Consider the following 21,432-nt stretch of genomic DNA (forward strand, 5'->3'; position numbering starts at 1 on the left):
ACCAAACGCGGCACAAGATTGGAGGATACGACAGGTGACGTAGTAGTAGTGGCCAAGCAACCGGGCTTTAGCAACGGTGTTGTGACGACCTTATTGGATGGGCTAAACGACGACGACCAGGCAAGGGTCAGTTTCCCCATCGCCAGCGCGCTACTCAATTCCCGGGAACATTGGTGAGTCTTTTTCTCTTTAGTCTTTTCTCAGTTATACCACTCGGAAAAGTGTATTTTCGCCAAAGCTGGGTCAAAGACGCGTCGAGGAGAGAAGAACGATTTTAGCAAGTTCGTGGTTTCAAAACGCATCTTGGGAGTTGGCCGTGAAAACGCTCGTCGAACTGTCCTTGGCGACAAAAGAACGACTGGTCGCTCTCTTCCGTGTTTAACCTTTCGAAATGTTGCCTTTTCTCTCTGTCGGCGATGCTTAGGATAATGTAGCAAATATATTTTGAATGATTTGATTTTAGTTTATCTCCAGTTACTGTTCATGCGTTCAATGTCACCTCGAAAAGTCAGACTGAACAGGTACTCACTCCCTCGATTATTTCGCTGAATGCTAAGATCAAAAGCACTGGGTAAAATCAATACATGCACTTTAACTGGTAACTACTGGACTGAGCTTTTAACCCGCAAAATTCTTTAACTGAAGGAGCTCGCGAGCACACGCACACACACACTCACATACACGCACACACATGGACGTACACCACACACACACACACACACACACACACACACACACATATATATATATATATATATATATATATATATATATATATACACACACTTCACATCTTTGTAACAAAGAGCAGGTACTGCGTATAGGCTGCGAGCCCATGTCCCAGATTTTTGGTGATTTCCACCCCATCCAGAGCTGCGAGCATGTTATTCTTTTATTTTCCGGTATCCTGCAGGATTGGTAAAGTAGAGTGCCGTCAGCCACAGGAAAGGTTAGTCCATCACTGAAGGGGTCATTTTGTTCTACCAACGGGTCCACAACCTTCCTCTAAGCCCTCCTGTGGCCCATGACACTGGGCATTACTATTCAAGGCTTCCTTATTTCCAGGCTTGTAGTTTGCAACCTTTGAAAACAATTTGCTACTTTATGAATGTGAATGGATGAGCGTGTCGGGGACTGTTGTATAATTTTTCTGAAGCCATCCCTCTATGGGATAATTGCTAATTGTTTCATACATATATCTATAAACTATACCTATCATATATATAAACAAAAATAGATATACTATATAATATTAATTGTAGAAATAAACTAATAATATATATATATATATACTATAATATAGTCTATATCTATAATATATATATATGCATGTAATATCTATATATTATAACATATATTAACTATATATATATATTATATATATCTATATAGATCAAAAAGAGCAAGTAAAGACTAGATTAGATAGGGTAATAAAGAATAAGTAAGCGAGAAAGAATCCAAGTGATAAAAATAACAGGGGGTGGGTGAGCAAAAACTGATAAAAAAGTATAGTCCTAAAATGGAGTGTGCGGAGAGGGAGATGGGTTAACGAACATATAGATAGTTATTCTGAAGTGGCCTATCCCTTATGAAACGCATTGTGTCTGGAATGTTTCTGGATGTCAAACGGACCAATTTTTCCAGACCCCTCAGAAGGGGAAAATTTAGAGAAGAATGAAATCATTAGAGGTGCACCGGAACTTGGTTCGGGCCGGTTACTTCCGGCCGGAACCGGAAGTTTTATTTTACATCTAGGCAGATATAAGGCTTACATTTCTCAGCTCTAACTATTTACATTTATGTCTATAATCTTGATAATTTTCAGCTTTTCATTTGCATAAATTCATTAAGTAAATATGAAGTGGTTAGTAATATACAGTAGCTTTCTTCCAAGTACTTTTATGGGAAAACTCGGAGGATAAACTTTGTCGTTAACCAAAATTATAATGGGTTAGAATTAAGATGTACTCTAGTTTATCAACCAATGGTAGAGGTGGAGAAAAATGTTCTTTATCTTCAATTATATACGGAAACTGAAATCTGACTGGACTAAATTTACAATTAATGTTGTGCTAATTAAGACTTTCATATTTTCAACCATTTGTATGTGGAAAAAAGTGTTCCTTTTCTTCATTAATATACCAAATTTGACTGTACTAAACTTATTTGCATTTATTTATTTGCTCGATCTATGAACTGGAATCGAAGGAGGTTATGATAGGGTAAAAGGAGTTATTCTACTGTACGAGGCTACAGGCGAGAATGTTTCTCCTCGTATACATTTTAGTATCATATTCTGTTACGCCGCATCTTAATTATTTTCAACTATTATTCAGATAAACTTGATAAAAAAGCCATCTTGTAGCTAACTTAACATGACAGTTTAAGCGCCCTATTAAATCAACCGGTAGTCTGATATATCTAAAATTGTATGTATAGCGCAAGATCTGGCATTTGGTGACGCTTTGATATCGGTAAAGGACATGCAATGAGTGGGTATAAAAATAATAATAATAATGATAATATATTTATACATATATATATATATATACATTTCGAGGACCTCGAGATGGACACACACACACACACACACACACACACACACACACACACACACACACACACATATATATATATATATATATATATATATATATATATATAATAATAATAATAATAATAATAATAATAAAATGCGTTTCTGTGCTTTCGAAAATGATGGTAAATCGACACATTTCGTTTGTTTATCGTTAGTGCGTGTGTGCGCCTGAAAGGAATGTAAAGTATGTTGATTGCATGTAAATGTCGAATGCAATTGCTGAGACCGTCCGGTGAGTGCTACTGGGAGAAATGTTGCAGAACATAATGCAACGCCATTTGCTGAAACTCTTTAGCTGGCGCTGGTCAAACTTTCCTTTAACTGAGTAAAATGTATTTGGAATTCTTCAAAAGAAACGAAAAAATGCTTATGTAGCCTATAGTATCAAGAGGATTAGATTTTTTTTAATGTATATTATGGGAATACCTTCATTGTCATTTTGTTGTTTATCATGAATATTTCAGTTATCATCACCAACGCCACGATAATTGTTATAATTTTCCCTTCATCATTATTATAGGCTATATAATTTTGTTGTCTTGTTATTATTATTATAACTTTCTCTAGTATCATGCCAAACATTATTATCCTCATTGCACTAAGCTACCCTATACAGTATCGTTTCATTGCTGACTTTGTGATATATCAAGTTGTGAATTGGTAGCAATGTCGACTTATTTTTATTATTCTTTTTATTTTGCTGTGTTGGTCGTTTGTAGAAATCAACGTGCAACATGTGTCAATAGTAGTGCAACTTTGCCCTACGTCTCAGCACGCACTATTAAACGAGTGATGTTATAACTCAATTTTTAAACAACTGTGTGAAAGCAAGGATCCATGTTACATATCCGAACGTGCACATACTTATGTAAATTCATGGGATATTTACATACAGATATATATATATATATATATATATATATATATATATATATATATATATATATATATATATATATATATATATAGGCTACACACCTTGCCCCCTTTGAAAGTATACGAGTGACTAATTGCGTCCTGCGATTTTCAACGTCTTTAGGGGCGAGGCTGCAAGTCCAACACCCATTTTTCTTACTCTCTGCCAATACTAATCCACTACCCGCAGCTGGATTGACCAGTTGTGGTTAGAATAAATACCAAATAAATATACAGAACCAACTGAATGAGAACGAGTAGTGTAAAAAGGGAGCAAAGATTGACGTGTGTATTAATAAGGGAGCTGCCACAAGGACGATTTTCTCGGGATCTCGAAGCATCAGTAAAAGGTCACTAAAAACTTTTTTTTTTTCTTTCTTATCACAACGGGCCGTTTGATGCCGTAAGATGACATTTTCTCACTCCATGGAGAATTTAAGCAAGTAGCATACTTATACGTATATCGAATGAGTTTAGCGATTGGAAAGTTAACATCATGGGGCAACTGTCAGCTTTCCGTAGATTTGCTATAGGTCTAGCTGATGACCGAAAGATATAGGTTTTGTTTTGCAGTAAAGCAACAAAGTAAAGCAACAATTCGCATTCAGAATATGCTGTAAAGTATAGATCTGGTAGCACTAGTTGATTAAGCTTCTTTTGCAGAGATTTAAATGAGACAGTCGTCGTTTGGGCGAAGATGCCGATTTTTTTTAGCCGCAAGATGACGAACAAGGGCGCCTTCGCTAATGGAGACGCATTGAAAGATTGTGCAGTTTTTAATCAATATACGCGGCAAGATTGAAAACATCTGACGAGACATGAAAGAGGAAAGAAAATAAGGGGAGGCAGGAAAGAAACCGGTCTTGTGATTTTAAATGACAAAATAAAGTAGAAGAATACAGTGGTTGATTTTGTGTTATTGAAACGAATATTCAACAAGTTACAGCATCTCTTATCACAGTCCATGCACAAACATGTAGGCGGTAAAGTACCGCGTGGTATGAACTATAGCATGGTAGTACACTACATGAAGCTCCCGCCTCCCAGGGTCGGGTAAGGACTTCTCGTCTAACCCGTACTCATAATATGGAAATATTCCCGGCGAAACCAGTGACAATAGTTTCTGTGTTTAGGGGCAATAGTCTTAGCACATAAATAGGAAAAATCAAGCTCAAAGAATCCTTTTGGAGTGGAAAACGAAATAAACATGCAAAATGTGATTGCCTGAAGAAAGACGGACACTAAGATAACTCGGAATGCAAATAAATCTGTTTCAAAAGAGGAATTAAGGAGATAATTGTTGCTAGCCAGTAAAAGCAGAAACGGGAAACTAGTTGAGGTACTTGACTTAATACAAATCAGCTGGGTTTGTTTCTGGTGACTAAAGGTTCTTAAAGAATTAAGTAAAGGAAGAAAGAAGAATAACAAGAGGAGCCGTACAATAGCAATATAAACGTGCTAATTTGTTCGTTAGAGTTGTAAATGTTGACATTCGACTTTGGTTCTTGGTTGGTCGAGGACTTGAGATTCGTGAGTCTCTGAGCTTGTAGGGTGAGCAACGAGGAACCCGGAACAGCCTAACTGCAAAGACACTAACATGCGTCAGAGTAAATATTCACGTAATTTTTATAGCAAAGTTTTTTACCTGAACTCTCTAGATCGACATTTTTTGGTAAATGTAAAGGAGAGGGCTACACGATAGGCTAGTATTATTTAATATAATTTTCCAGCTAAACAGTGTAGAAAATGGTGTAAAGTCTAATGCAGTATATTGAGTAATATGAGAGATTTACAGAGATATTGAGAAATTCGCCGTCTTTTGTGTATAGTACTTTTACTTTAATCCCCGAGGGGCTAGTACTAGCTAAATAGTATGGCTTTTTGCCAACCTTCCGTCATGTTTACCCACTTGGGGATTACTGTGAAAAACAAAAAAGGCAAAATGTTCAATGTCTCGGTAATTTTCAAAGATTACCTCATCTGCACTGGATTATATACACCATTTTCTATATTGTTTCACCCAAAAATTTTATATTGATAAGAATATCTTCGTGAGGCCGTCTTCTTTATATTTATACCCGCTTCATACTATCCATTGTTGAGCAACCTACTCTAGTTGAATAAAGTCCTCAAATTCAGCGACTTTAATGTTATGTATGCTTATTAGTTGTAAATCAAAGTTCTTTAGAGGTGGTACTGTTTGGTGATTTACAATTTGATTTTATTGTGTTCTTGGATAGAGTGACTTAGAAAAGTTAGCAGCAGAAATAAGATATTACACAAGTAGAAAATAACTAAGTCCAAAAGATGAGGAACTAATGTTGACTATATATATATATATATATATATATATATATATATATATATATATATATATATATACACACACACACACACACACATATATATATATATATATATATATATATATATATATATATATATATATCTATATATATATACATCTACTATCTTCTGCACTACAGCGAGTGTGCAAAAGCTGCATGTTCTATACTGTAGCCACAAAACCGGAACTGGGGCTTTGCAGTTCGTGTTTCCTATCTTATTCACATACATTTAGTCTGCAAAATAGTAACAAATAAGGTATGAGAACAATACAGTGTATTTCACTTACGTTAATTTGGTGAATGTCTGTGAAAAATTTGGTCTGTGCTACCATTAGGTCTTACAGCCTAACCTAAACCGTATTTGTTACAGTGCCTGCACGGCATATGCCAGTTAAGTTTAACTAAGTTAAGTTTCCACATACCCACAAAACATCCCTTTTCTACATAATTGTGCACGCAAATGAATGGTTCTGCCACGAAAAGTGCTCTTCTTTTGGGTTAGATTGATTTTTTTTTTTTTTTTTTTTCTTATTTTATGCAGGTTTGTGAGGTAGTTCCTCCGATGTTCACCAGGAAGTGCAAGAGGAATCAGCTGTTGTTAGGTCATCTTGATCTTGGAGAATTATTGTATTTTAGTGTGAATCTACTGTATGTTCATAGGTTTTTTATCTTGTACACAGCAATAATATATGTATTTATACAGAAGTATATATGTGTGTGTGTATATAACTGAATCCCGAAAGTTTGGAACGTGATAAATCCATAAATAAAGGTATAAGTCTTTCTTTATATATATAATATATATATATATATATATATATATATATATATATATATATATATATTCCTCTATTTACGTAGTGTATGAATTTTGGTCACATGCCCACAAATAGTATAAAATCAAATATTTTGTTTAAAGTCAAATTCACTATAGCTGGGAAAAACATTCAAAGAAAATTATGATTGATAAGTGATTCATTGCCAGCCAGGATTCGAACCGTGGCTTGATTTAGAAACAACAAAAAGACAGTGGCTTTAACCACCCAATACTGAACTACGTATCAGGTATAATTCTCTTTAGAAATAGTGAATTGGTGATTAAATTTTATTTGTGGCTTTATATACGTATTCTATTTGAATTACAACTGAGCATTTTCAATATATACTACTGTTATGTTAACAGTAATTTGACAAAGCTTTCAGTTTAAACTAATATAAATATATATATATATATATATATATATATATATATATATATATATGTGTGTGTGTGTGTGTGTGTGTGTGTGTGTGTGTCAGCTCATGCCTCTGGAAAAATAAAAGCAGTACCAAGTGCTTTCGTGTTATTTCAAATGTTTTGAATTAACATGAAAGCGCTTGGTACAACTTTTTTTTTCTTGTATGAAGCCAGCACATTACTTATATAAAGGCAGTTCGCTCATGCAAGCAAGAATATTTAAAACTAAAAACTAAAATGCGAATTAGATACACACACACACAAAATCACCGGAGACATACCTGATGGTAAAAGTTACGCATACGTGTGTCTGTAAGGGAAGTACGACAAGGAAATTAGCAAGCCTCTCAGACAGACAGATCGAAAGGTGTGTATGTGTGACAGACAAATAGACAGTTGAATGAGAAACAAAGAGGCAAGCAGATACGTGTGTGTGTGTGATTGTTTGTATGGTGTTTTTACGTTGCATGGAACCACGTCGAGAGTGATCTTCTATCACCAGAAATTCACATCTTTCACTCCTCAATGGAATGGCCGAGAATCGAACCCGCGACCACCGAGGTGAGAAGCAAACACCAAACCAACCACGCCACTGAGGCGCTGTATGTGTGTGAGTGTGTGAGAGAGAGAGAGAGAGAGTCTATTTGTCGTGTAACTACTTGTCAATTAGGGACTTTTCTTTCACGAGGTGCTAATCGATCATAGTGAATTTATGAACTTCCCTTTTATTATCTCCAGTAGATTGCATCTAGAATTCAGTTACAGACACAACGCTAAGCGTCACTTTATTCTTAACAGTCAATGATGACCCTGGTTCAAGACTTGTTCTTTTACATCTTTCATAAAATAAGTATATTTTTTAATGGTCTTTTTTTATAATGAGGAATGAAAATTATCAACAATTTAATTTTTCGCTTAAGATGCCTTTCTACAATTAAATGTATCCAGAATGTTATATAGTATTATATATATATATATATATATATATAGATATTATATATATAGGTTATAGTATATGTAATTTTGCCTTTGAAATTTAATTATGTATATATACATATATATATATATATATATATATATATATATATATATATATATATATGTATGTATGTAGTATGTATGTATGTATTCAAGTATTTGCTTTGAAATTTAATAAGAAGACTTTGCTTCTTTACCTCACACCTGGAAGGGTTTGAGGCTCTTTTGTTTGGATTACCAAGTAACTCGTGCAATGTATGTACAATTCTATCAAGTGTGTGATGTTATCAATCAGTGGTGAAACTATCGTGAAACTATCGCGTATAAGCCGTAATGGCTTCATCAAGAAGTATCCTTGAGGTCTAATTTTGCCATCCTTTACTCCCTTATTGCTCAAGTATCTACGGGTAAAACAGATATCATCGGCTCAATAAATAGCTTGCTTACACAGGCCCACAAACTGTATCATCACTTGGCCAATTGTCGGACATCTATTAGCGTAATAAATATCAATAACGTCCACAACCCTGACTGGGGCCATTATTTTCAAAAGTGCCATAAATAATGCAATGACCCTATGTGGTTAGTGTTTACGTCGCCACGAGTTTGACTTGTTGTGTCGATAGAAGTAAGGATTTTACTTTTGTAACGGCTCTTTAATTAATTTTTTTTTTCTTTCTCCCAACAGGATCTTTACTTCGTCGTGTGCGTGAGGCAACCACAAGAATAGCCAATGGGAACGAGGTAAGTAATAATGATCGTTTTACCACCAGGTTTGTCATGTCATGTATAGATCGTTCTGTTAATTGAACTGAGAAATGGTATTATATATATATATATATATTATATATATATATATATATATATATATATATTTGTGTTTGTGTGTGTGTGTGTATACACGTATAAATATATATACTTACACATACATATACAGTTTCCACGTAAAGATTTATTTGACGAACCCATGTGTAAAATATAATTTTCCTGATTATGTAGTATGCATGCGCAAGCAAAATAATGATAATACTGTGTATGCCAGAATACAGAACTTAAGGCCCGGACGTAGCCATCTACAATGTGTGAAAGAGGGTTGCTGAGCAGGTGCAATGCGATGTCACGCAAGACTCGGTGAATTTATATGTTTAAGGGGCGGTGTGGAGGGGGAGGGGCACGGCGGGGTGTTCAAGTGGGGGGAGACTGAAAAGCCACTCGTCGGAGGGGGAGGAGTCTTTTAAAGGGTTATTGAATGTTTGTTGTTGGGGGGCGGAGTCTTGGAGGGGGGGGGTTGGGGAGGGGGAGAGGGGACCGGGTCGTTGCTCATGAAGCAGATACAGAATTCCGTTGCTATAAACATTAACCAGGAACCAATGAATCTATTATTAGCTCTCTCTCTCTCTCTCTTTCTCTCTCTCCTCGATTTCTTTTTCAATTGTGTACCTCTTCTTGAATTACATTATATAAAGAGGGGTCCTGTGGTTGTCACCCAGTAAGAATTATTACAATTTTTCTTAAATCTTTTCATCCGTTCACGGGATATTTTGCAAAATAGACACGGATGAAGGCTGACTCTCCCACAGGGTTTGGGACTGGCCTCCGGAGATACGCGGACAGTGGATGAACCCTACCGGAAATTATTTGCGAAAACCGAATTAAGATATGATGCGATCCAATGCAGTTGGCAGTTTTTTTTAATGGTTTTATGATGTATTGTATTGTATGTATATATATATATATATATATATATATATATATATATATATATATATATATATATATATTTTTCTGAGGAAGAGCGAATTTGTAGCTTAATGTTTCGTATATAAAATGTCATGGTATATATATATATATATATATATATATATATATATATATATATATATATATATATATCTAATAAAAGGAGCCCATAAAAACACCAAAATGTAGAGAGAAAAAGTACTATATTTCAGAGACTGCTGTCTCTCTCTTCAGGTATATGAATGAGAAAAGTTTACAGAAAAGGTGGTATTTATACCAAGAGATTCGTCCACAAGTAAGCCAATTTAGGTCACCCCCGCTGATAATCTTCCTTTAATCTTCTTAAGCGTTGGTTGAATGAACACTGCGTCGACGATGTCCGATGTCCAATTCCCTTTTGAGATGTTCATTACCTGCTTCTCTTTTATTAAGGCCGATTTGACTCTTGTACCGGCAGTTGCTGCTATAAATTACACGTGACATATTCCAGTTTATTCTATGGTTATGTTCATTTATATGGTTGAAAATAACCGAGTTCTGTTGTCCATACCTAACTGACCGTTTGTGTTGTATTAATCTCTGGGGAAGTGATTTACCTGTAAATCCGATGTAAGATTGGTCACAGTCCTGGCATGGGATCTCATATACCCCAGAGTCTTTGGGCGATGTCTTTTGTTGGACGTTAATCAGGGATTTGGCTAAGGTATTTGGGTAGGTAAATGCAAAAGGGTTGGATTTCCCAAGGGTGTGAGTTACTCTCTTAATCGTCTCCAGGTGGGGAATTTTTATTTTATTGTTGGGTGTGTCTCTGGTCTTGTCTTTAGGGGGTCGGTAGAAAATTACGTTTGCTTTTTGAATTGCTTTCCTCAATTATATGGTCAGGATACTTTAAAGATGAAAGTTGCTTGCGAATTAGTTCAAATTCTTTTTCCAGGAAATCTGGGGAACAAATTCGTAAGGCTCTTAAGAATAGGTTGCTAGCTAGACCTATCTTGATAGTATTGTCATGATAGCTAAAGTAGTGAATATATGAAAGTGAGAACGTTGGTTTTCTGTATATGGTAAATTTGTATTCTGTCGTGTCTCTGATTATTAAAACATCAAGAAAAGGAATTTTGTTGTCTGTTTCCCATTCAACTTTAAATTTGATGCTGGGCACTAATGCGTTTAATTTTGAGAGGAATTCATTAAAATTACCCCACTTATTATCCCAAAATGTTAGTATGTCATCCACGTATCTCATCCACAGCATGTTTTTGGGTTTTATTGCATTTATTACTGTAGTTTCAAAGTATTCCATGTACAGATTGGCTAAAATAGGACTTAAAGGACTACCCATACTACACCCGAATTTTTGCTTGTAGAATGATTCCCCGAATGAAAATACGTTATTAGATGCACATAATTCAACTAACTTTATTATTTTGTCAAGTGCCAAAGGGAAATGATCTGAATAGGGGGATAATTTTTCCCTTAAAAACTGAAGAACGTCCTGTACTGGTACTTTTGTGAATAGGGAGTCAACGTCAAGGCTTAAAAGTTTTATGTTTTGAAGTGGTATATGTGCTTCTCTGAATTTGTGACAAAAGTCTTCCGAATGTTTGATGTGACTGGGAGAAAAAGTGCCTAAAAAGGAGAAAGGAGGCCAGCTAACCATTTAGAAATTTTGTAATTGAAAGCTCCGGCGCATGAAACGATGGGTCTGAATGGAAGATTGTCTTTGTGAGTTTTGGGAAGACCATAAAAGTAGGGTATTTAGGATTAATTACTTTAAATTTCTCTAATAGTTCAATACTCTTTTTGTCTTGGCCAATTAATCTTACTTTCCGAAAAAATTCTGTGGGAACGTTCTGGAGGGGATTTTTCGTCAGTTTTTCGTAAGTATTTGTGTCGCTAAGGAGCTGGTTGATTTTTCGTCGGGTAGAGCGTCTTTGTCCATTATTACAATTTTGCCGTCTTTGTCGGATCTACTTATTATAACATCTAACTTTTTTAGCGAGTGGATGGCTATCATGAATCTGCGGGGAACAGGATATTTCTTATGAAGGTCAGTTAAAGCATTTAGTAACACTCCTTTTAAACATATCTCTTCACGGCTGCAGTTTTTTCAGATATGAATTATCAAAAGCCACTATGAAGTCTAGGTTGTTTTTGCGGTCTGGCATAAGGGCAAAGGATAAGCCTAAATTTAAAACTAAATGTTGATTTACAGTAAGGGGGGTGTTGGATAAGTTTAAAACTTTGTCTTGTTGTTCAAGATTATTCCATGCGCTATTATCTATTAGGTTATTTAACTTGCGTAAAAGTCTGTTGGAATGAGTCACGCTATTATAGGCAGCAATGTCGGAACAGAATGAAATCAGATACCTGTATACGTGGTCCGAAGTGAGGAGGCGAAGATTAGATTGAGCTCCATATATCACTCTGCGTAGCACGAAGATGTCGTTTCTCGTATTGGTGATTCTTTCTTCCAGGAAAATCTTGTGTGATAGAGGGAAGGGGTTTGATTGCAAAGTCCATCTCCCGAATCCGTACATTTTTGGAAGTACTTGTTCTTTGAGGCATTCTTCCAAAAGTGTTTTGGTTTTTCAGTTTTTCAGGCCGGTGTAGTCTTGTCAGTTCTTTTTCAAACTTGCGGAAAAACTGGCTTGACTTCTGGAAGTGAGTGAAGAATCGTGGAAAGGCGGTTGAATTCCATAATGGGCTGACAATGACTGGTAAAAGTGTTCTGTAACAACAGAATTCCATCTAATAAAAGGAGCCCATAAAACACAAAATGTAGGGAGAAAAGTACTATATTTCAGAGACTGCTGTCTCTCTCTTCAGGTATATGAATGAGAAAAGTTTACAGAAAAGGTGGTATTATACCAAGAGATTCGTCCACAAGTAGCCAATTTAGGTCACCCCCGCTGATAATCTTCCTTTAATCTTCTTAAGCGTTGGTTGAATGAACACTGCGTCGACGATGTCCGATGTCCAATTCCCTTTTGAGATGTTCATTACCTGCTTCTCTTTTATTAAGGCCGATTCCATCATTTGACTCTTGTACCGCAGTTGCTGCTATAAATTACACGTGACATATTCCAGTTTATTCTATGGTTATGTTCATTTATATGGTTGAAAATAGCCGAGTTCTGTTGTCCATACCTAACTGACCGTTTGTGTTGTATTAATCTCTGGGGAAGTGATTTACCTGTAAATCCGATGTAAGATTGGTCACAGTCCTGGCATGGGATCTCATATACCCCAGAGTCTTTGGGCGATGTCTTTTGTTGGACGTTAATCAGGGATTTGGCTAAGGTATTTGGGTAGGTAAATGCAAAAGGGTTGGATTTCCCAAGGGTGTGAGTTACTCTCTTAATCGTCTCCAGGTGGGGAATTTTTATTTTATTGTTGGGTGTGTCTCTGGTCTTGTCTTTAGGGGGTCGGTAGAAAATTACGTTTGCTTTTTGAATTGCTTTCTCAATTATATGGTCAGGATACTTTAAAGATGAAAGTTGCTTGCGAATTAGTTCAAATTCTTTTTCCAGGAAATCTGGGGAACAAATTCGTAAGGCTCTTAAGAATAGGTTGCTAGCTAGACCTATCTTGATAGTATTGTCATGATAGCTAAAGTAGTGAATATATGAAAGTGAGAACGTTGGTTTTCTGTATATGGTAAATTTGTATTCTGTCGTGTCTCTGATTATTAAAACATCAAGAAAAGGAATTTTGTTGTCTGTTTCCCATTCAACTTTAAATTTGATGCTGGGCACTAATGCGTTTAATTTTGAGAGGAATTCATTAAAATTACCCCACTTATTATCCCAAAATGTTAGTATGTCATCCACGTATCTCATCCACAGCATGTTTTTGGGTTTTATTGCATTTATTACTGTAGTTTCAAAGTATTCCATGTACAGATTGGCTAAAATAGGACTTAAAGGACTACCCATACTACACCCGAATTTTTGCTTGTAGAATGATTCCCCGAATGAAAATACGTTATTAGATGCACAATCTGTACATGGAATACTTTGAAACTACAGTAATAAATGCAATAAAACCCAAAAACATGCTGTGGATGAGATACGTGGATGACATACTAACATTTTGGGATAATAAGTGGGGTAATTTTAATGAATTCCTCTCAAAATTAAACGCATTAGTGCCCAGCATCAAATTTAAAGTTGAATGGGAACAGACAACAAAATTCCTTTTCTTGATGTTTTAATAATCAGAGACACGACAGAATACAAATTTACCATATACAGAAAACCAACGTTCTCACTTTCATATATTCACTACTTTAGCTATCATGACAATACTATCAAGATAGGTCTAGCTAGCAACCTATTCTTAAGAGCCTTACGAATTTGTTCCCCAGATTTCCTGGAAAAAGAATTTGAACTAATTCGCAAGCAACTTTCATCTTTAAAGTATCCTGACCATATAATTGAGAAAGCAATTCAAAAAGCAACGTAATTTTCTACCGACCCCCTAAAGACAAGACCAGAGACACACCCAACAATAAAATAAAAATTCCCCACCTGGAGACGATTAAGAGAGTAACTCCACACCCTGGGAAATCCAACCCTTTTGCATTTACCTACCCAAATACCTTAGCCAAATCCCTGATTAACGTCCAACAAAAGACATCGCCCAAAGACTCTGGGGTATATGAGATCCCATGCCAGGACTGTGACCAATCTTACATCGGATTTACAGGTAAATCACTTCCCCAGAGATTAATTACAACACAAACGGTCAGTTAGGTATGGACAACAGAACTGGCTATATTCAACCATATAAATGAACATAACCATAGAATAAACTGGAATATGTCACGTGTAATTTATAGCAGCAACTGCCGGTACAAGAGTCAAATGATGGAATCGGCCTTAATAAAAGAGAAGCAGGTAATGAACATCTCAAAAGGGAATTGGACATCGGACATCGTCGACGCAGTGTTCATTCAACCAACGCTTAAGAAGATTAAAGGAAGATTATCAGCGGGGGTGACCTAAATTGGCTTACTTGTGGACGAATCTCTTGGTATAATACCACCTTTTCTTTAAACTTTTCTCATTCATATACCTGAAGAGAGAGACAGCAGTCTCTGAAATATAGTACTTTTCTCTCTACATTTTGGTGTTTTTATGGGCTCCTTTTATTAGATGGAATTCTGTTGTTACAGAACACTTTTACCAGTCATTGTCAGCCCATTATGGAATTCAACCGCCTTTCCACGATTCTTCACTCACTTCCAGAAGTCAAGCCAGTTTTCCGCAAGTTTGAAAAAGAACTGAACAGACTACACCGGCTGAAAAACCAAAAACACTTTTTGGAAGAATGCCTCAAAGAACAAGTACTTCCAAAAATGTACGGATTCGGGAGATGGACTCTGCAATCAAACCCCTTCCCTCTATCACACAAGATTTTCCTGGAAGAAAGAATCACCAATACGAGAAACGACATCTTCGTGCTACGCAGAGTGATATATGGAGCTCAATCTAATCTTCGCCTCCTCACTTCGGACCACGTATACAGGTATCTGATTTCATTCTGTTCCGACATTGCTGCCTATAATAGCGTGACTCATTCCAACAGACTTTACGCAAGTTAAATAACCTAATAGATAATAGCGCATGGAATAATCTTGAACAACAAGACAAAGTTTTAAACTTATCCAACACCCCCCTTACTGTAAATCAACATTTAGTTTTAAATTTAGGCTTATCCTTTGCCCTTATGCCAGACCGCAAAAACAACCTAGACTTCATAGTGGCTTTTGATAAATTCATATCTGACAAAAACTACAGCCGTGAAGAGATATGTTTAAAAGGAGTGTTACTAAATGCTTTAACTGACCTTCATAAGAAATATCCTGTTCCCCGCAGATTCATGATAGCCATCCACTCGCTAAAAAAGTTAGATGTTATAATAAGTAGATCCGACAAAGACGGCAAAATTGTAATAATGGACAAAGACGTCTACCTCGACAAAATCAACCAGCTCCTTAGCGACACAAATACTTACGAAAAAACTGACGAAAAATCCCCTCCAGAACGTTCCCACAGAATTTTTCGTTTTTGAAAGTAAGATTAATTGGCCAAGACAAAAAGAGTATTGAACTATTAGAGAAATTTAAGTAATTAATCCTAAATTACCCTACTTTTATGGTCTTCCCAAAAACTCACAAAGACAATCTTCCATTCAGACCCATCGTTTCATGCGCCGGAGCTTTCAATTACAAAATTTCTAAATGGTTAGCTGGCCTCCTTTCTCCTTTTTTAGGCACTTTTTCTCCCAGTCACATCAAACATTCGGAAGACTTTTTGTCACAAATTCCAGCGAAAGCACATATACCACTTCACAACATAAAACTTTTAAGCCTTGACGTTGACTCCCTATTCACAAAAGTACCAGTACAGGACGTTCTTCAGTTTTTAAGGGAAAAATTATCCCCCTATTCAGATCATTTCCCTTTGGCACTTGACAAAATAATAAAGTTAGTTGAATTATGTGCATCTAATAACGTATTTTCATTCGGGGAATCATTCTACAAGCAAAAATTCGGGTGTAGTATGGGTAGTCCTTTAAGTCCTATTTTAAGCCAATCTGTACATGGAATACTTTGAAACTACAGTAATAAATGCAATAAAACCCAAAACATGCTGTGGATGAGATACGTGGATGACATACTAACATTTTGGGATAATAAGTGGGGTAATTTTAATGAATTCCTCTCAAAATTAAACGCATTAGTGCCCAGCATCAAATTTAAAGTTGAATGGGAAACAGACAACAAAATTCCTTTTCTTGATGTTTTAATAATCAGAGACACGACAGAATACAAATTTTACATATACAGAAAACCAACGTTTCTCACTTCATATATTCACTACTTTAAAAAAAAAAAGCTATCATGACAATACTATCAAGATAGGTCTAGCTAGCAACCTATTCTTAAGAGCCTTACGAATTTGTTCCCCAGATTTCCTGAAAAAGAATTTGAACTAATTCGCAAGCAACTTTGCATCTTTAAAGTATCCTGACCATATAATTGAGAAAGCAATTCAAAAAGCAAACGTAATTTTCTACCGACCCCCTAAAGACAAGACCAGAGCACACCCAACAATAAAATAAAAATTCCCCACCTGGAGACGATTAAGAGAGTAACTCACACCCTTGGGAAAAATCCAACCCTTTTGCATTTACCTACCCAAATACCTTAGCCAAATCCCTGATTAACGTCCAACAAAAGACATCGCCCAAAGACTCTGGGGTATATGAGATCCCATGCCAGGACTGTGACCAATCTTACAAATCAGATTTACAGGTAAATCACTTCCCCAGAGATTAATTACACAAACGGTCAGTTAGGTATGGACAACAGAACTCGGCTATTTTCAACCATATAAATGAACATAACCATAGAATAAACTGGAATATGTCACGTGTAATTTATAGCAGCAACTGCCGGTACAAGAGTCAAATGATGGAATCGGCCTTAATAAAAGAGAAGCAGGTAATGAACATCTCAAAAGGGAATTGGACATCGGACATCGTCGACGCAGTGTTCATTCAACCAACGCTTAAGAAGATTAAAGGAAGATTATCAGCGGGGGTGACCTAAATTGGCTTACTTGTGGACGAATCTCTTGGTATAAATACCACCTTTTCTGTAAACTTTTCTCATTCATATACCTGAAGAGAGAGACAGCAGTCTCTGAAATATAGTACTTTCTCTCTACATTTTGGTGTTTTTATGGGCTCCTTTTATTAGATGGAATTCTGTTGTTACAGAACACTTTTACCAGTCATATATATATATATATATATATATGTGTGTGTGTGTGTGTGTGTGTGTGTGTGTGTGTGTGTGTGTGTGTGTATAAATTTTCAACACATCACATTGACATTTCATATACAAAACATCAAGCTACAGGTGTCGTATAATTTCCGATTCGCTCTTCCTCGGAAATATATCTAAATATATGTTATATATATTATATGTATATATATATAAAATTAATCGGTAAAAATATATATATTTATCTTATTAAATTTATATATAAGAAATATCATAAGAAAACTGGTGCCTTGCCTGCAAAAGGCAACTCCACAGAGAATGATAACTCCAGTTAGATTGTAAAGAATTAGTCTGTTAGTAGATCAAATAATAAACGGTTTATTGATAAGCCATAAATAACAATTTGAAGACACAGTAAGTGATATCAAATTGAACTAACCTAACAGTACTCCATGTAGTTTTAAATTAAGAAATTGTAAACGAAATCCTACTAGCCTATGCTATAAAAAAGAAAGGAGAGAGAGAGAGAGAGAGAGAGAGGCGAGAGAGAGAGAGAGAGAGAGAGAGAGAGAGAACAAAGTCACACGAGAATAAAGTGAATGTCTCTCTCTCCTGTTGGTGGTTCTTTTTGAACACAAGTCATCATTAGGTTCAGTCGGAGGTGAAGATGATGACAGCTGGTTTAACGTTGTAGTTGGATTCGTTGAAGGACGGCCCTTATGATTCTGGCTTTAATTGGTATAATGGCAGTCGTTCAACACGTGTGGCTGATGGCTGGCGTTCTCACACACGTCTAGAAAGATTGCTAGAACTATACGCACGAAGACACATATAAATATATTATATATATATATATATAAATATATATACTATATATATATTGTATATATATCATATATATATATATATATATATATATATATATATATATATATATATATATATATATATATATAGCACATATATGAGGACGAAAAGGAGATGATGCATCTTTCAACTATATTTCCAGCCAACGTTTCATAAAACCATCAAAACTTGTTCCATCGATGGAGTGCATTTGACTCTTTTTCTGCCAACACTATTTATAGCATAATATGTTTTTTTCGTCCTTTTGGTGTCCTTCTTGGGTCACTCAGCTGTCTTTCTTTGAGGCGTTAAGTTGGTTTTAACCATTATGTTACTATTCAAATATCCTTAATTTTAACATTAATAATTTTACTGAGTCTTATGTATTGATTGCAATTGTTGCCACTTTTTTTATTTTTGCCCTGACGATGAAGTCATGCTTTGGAACGTTAGCTGGAAATAAAGTTGAAAGATGCATCACTTTTCGTCGTCCTATTTGTACTACGTACCCGACTTTCTAGAAATCAACACTTTCCCTTTTATATATAAATATATATATATATATATATATATATATATATATATATATATATATATATATATATATATATATATATATATATATATATATATATATATCAGGATTGAATAGTACCAATCGAAATATATAACTTTAACTTATAAATAGTTTGTAAATAGCGTTTTTATGGGGTTTTTAAAAAATCTGAGCGCAATGTTAGATACAGTAAAAATACCGTGTAGATATGCATATATATATATATATATATATATATATATATATATATATATATATATATTATATATATCTAATATATACAGTATATATATACATATATATATATATATATATATATATATATATATATTAATATATATATAATTAGGTATGTTGTCGTTTCTAGAAAACTTTAATTTAAGCAGGAACAGGATAGCCAGAAGACGTGGTGATATTCCAGACATTATTATTTCTTTAAAATTAAACAAGGGCACAGCCGAGCTTTCGGGAATACATTGTTTTTCCCATCATCAGGGTCACTTATCTATAAAATGATACAAAAAAAAAGAAACATTAAGAACTGTACCGATTAAGTATATCTAAAAACATTAAAATACTTTAAAATACATAACACAGTAAAAAAAATAAGAACATAAAAAAGTAAGTTAACTGCAAACCATAAAAGAGCAATGACAAGTAAAAGAGATTACGTAAAAATGCAGAAATATACTGAGAGCGAAAAATAAATACATGAATATTCAGAGTAAAAAAAAAAAATAATAATAATGATACTGTATACAAAAATATTGGAGAACCTACTGTTCATGTCGTAGTCAAATGACAACTGGGAGAGTTAGAAAACTGCGAATGAAATGAGCAGAAGTGGTGTGGGTAAGAGCGAGAGAGAGAAGGGAGAGAGAAAAAAAACAAACAAACAAACAAACAAGCAAATTATGCAATGAACAAACGAACAGAGGTGGTTTGATTATTGAGTGTTGGAGATTGTTGTTTAATATGGAGGGACTCTAAAAGGAGGTGATGCATCTTTCAACTATATTTCCAGCCAACGTTTCAAAAAACCATCAAAACTTGTTCCATCGATGAGTAGTCAGTTACTCTTTTCTGCCACACTATTCATAGCATAAGACGTTTCTTCGTCCTTTTGGTGTCTTCTTGGTCACTCAGTTGTCTTTCTTTGAGGTGTTAAGTGGTTTTAATGTTACGATTCAAATATCTATATTTTAACATTAATAATTTACTGAGTCTTATGTATTGATTCTAATTGTTGCCACTTTTTTATTTTTGCCCTGACGATGAAGTCATGCTTTGGAACGTTAGCTGGAAATAAAGTTGAAAGATGCATCACCTTTTCATCGTCCTATTTGTAGCTACGTATCCGACTTTCTGGAAATCAACACTTTCCCTTTTATATATAAAATAGTATATATATATATATATATATATATATATAAATATATACCCTTATATATATATTATAACTTAATATAATATATAGATATATATAGTCAATAGATTACTAATAATTATATTATATAATATAAGTAATATATATTTATAATAACTTATAATATAATATGATATAATATATATCTCAGGATTGAATAGTACCAATCGAAATATATAGCTTTAACTTATAAATAGTTTGTAAATATCGTTTTTATGGGGTTTTTAAAATTCTGAGCGCAATGTTAGATACAGTAAAAATTACCGTGTAGATATGCATATATATATATATATATATATATATATATATATATATATATATATATATATATAAGTCATATCACATTACGTGATTCATATACAATGTCCCTTAATATCTAATTCGCTCTACCTCGGAATTAATATATTTTCGTATATGTTAACCGAAGGGGAATTTTTTTTGCCGATAAGATGCTTCAATGTGCGTCCTGAATTTGTTGTTTTGATGGTTCACGCCCATGAACCGACGAATTTCTTATCGGCTAAAAAATTCCCCTTCGGTTAAACATCATATGAAAATATATTAATTCCGAGTAGAGCGAATTAGATATTAAAGGACATTAACTTGTAGCTTAGTGCGTATATATGAATAACGGTGATGCGATCAGACAATACATACATATACATATATATATAATATATATATATATATATATTATATATATATATATATATATATATAAATATATACAACACAATATATAAATAATAACACACACACACACACATATATATATATAATATAATATATAATATATATATGACACACACACACACACCACAACACATTAATATATATTATATTATAATATATATATATATATATATAATATAATATATAATATATAATTATTAATTATACCATAACTTTGACTTTCGTTACCCATTGACTTTAATTCCAAGTACCTGGAAGTTGAACAGCTCAGCCGGTCGATTTGCATGTTCCTGCTGCTC

At 34.6% G+C, this 21,432-nt stretch overlaps 1 protein-coding gene across 2 annotated transcripts in view; it reads left to right on the forward strand.

The window, feature by feature from the left end:
- The window catches only part of LOC135204044 (choline transporter-like protein 1), a 111,470-nt gene continuing 90,038 nt past the window's right edge, over window positions 1-21,432 (forward strand). For both annotated transcript variants that reach the window (XM_064233994.1, XM_064233997.1), the window contains exons 1-2: window positions 1-173; window positions 8,766-8,821. The gene's annotated coding sequence lies outside the window, so the exon portion shown is untranslated. The remainder of the gene's footprint in view (window positions 174-8,765; window positions 8,822-21,432) is intronic.

This window comes from Macrobrachium nipponense, chromosome 44 (assembly GCF_015104395.2).
Source record: "Macrobrachium nipponense isolate FS-2020 chromosome 44, ASM1510439v2, whole genome shotgun sequence".
In the NCBI taxonomy this organism is placed as follows: Eukaryota; Metazoa; Arthropoda; class Malacostraca; order Decapoda; family Palaemonidae; genus Macrobrachium; species Macrobrachium nipponense.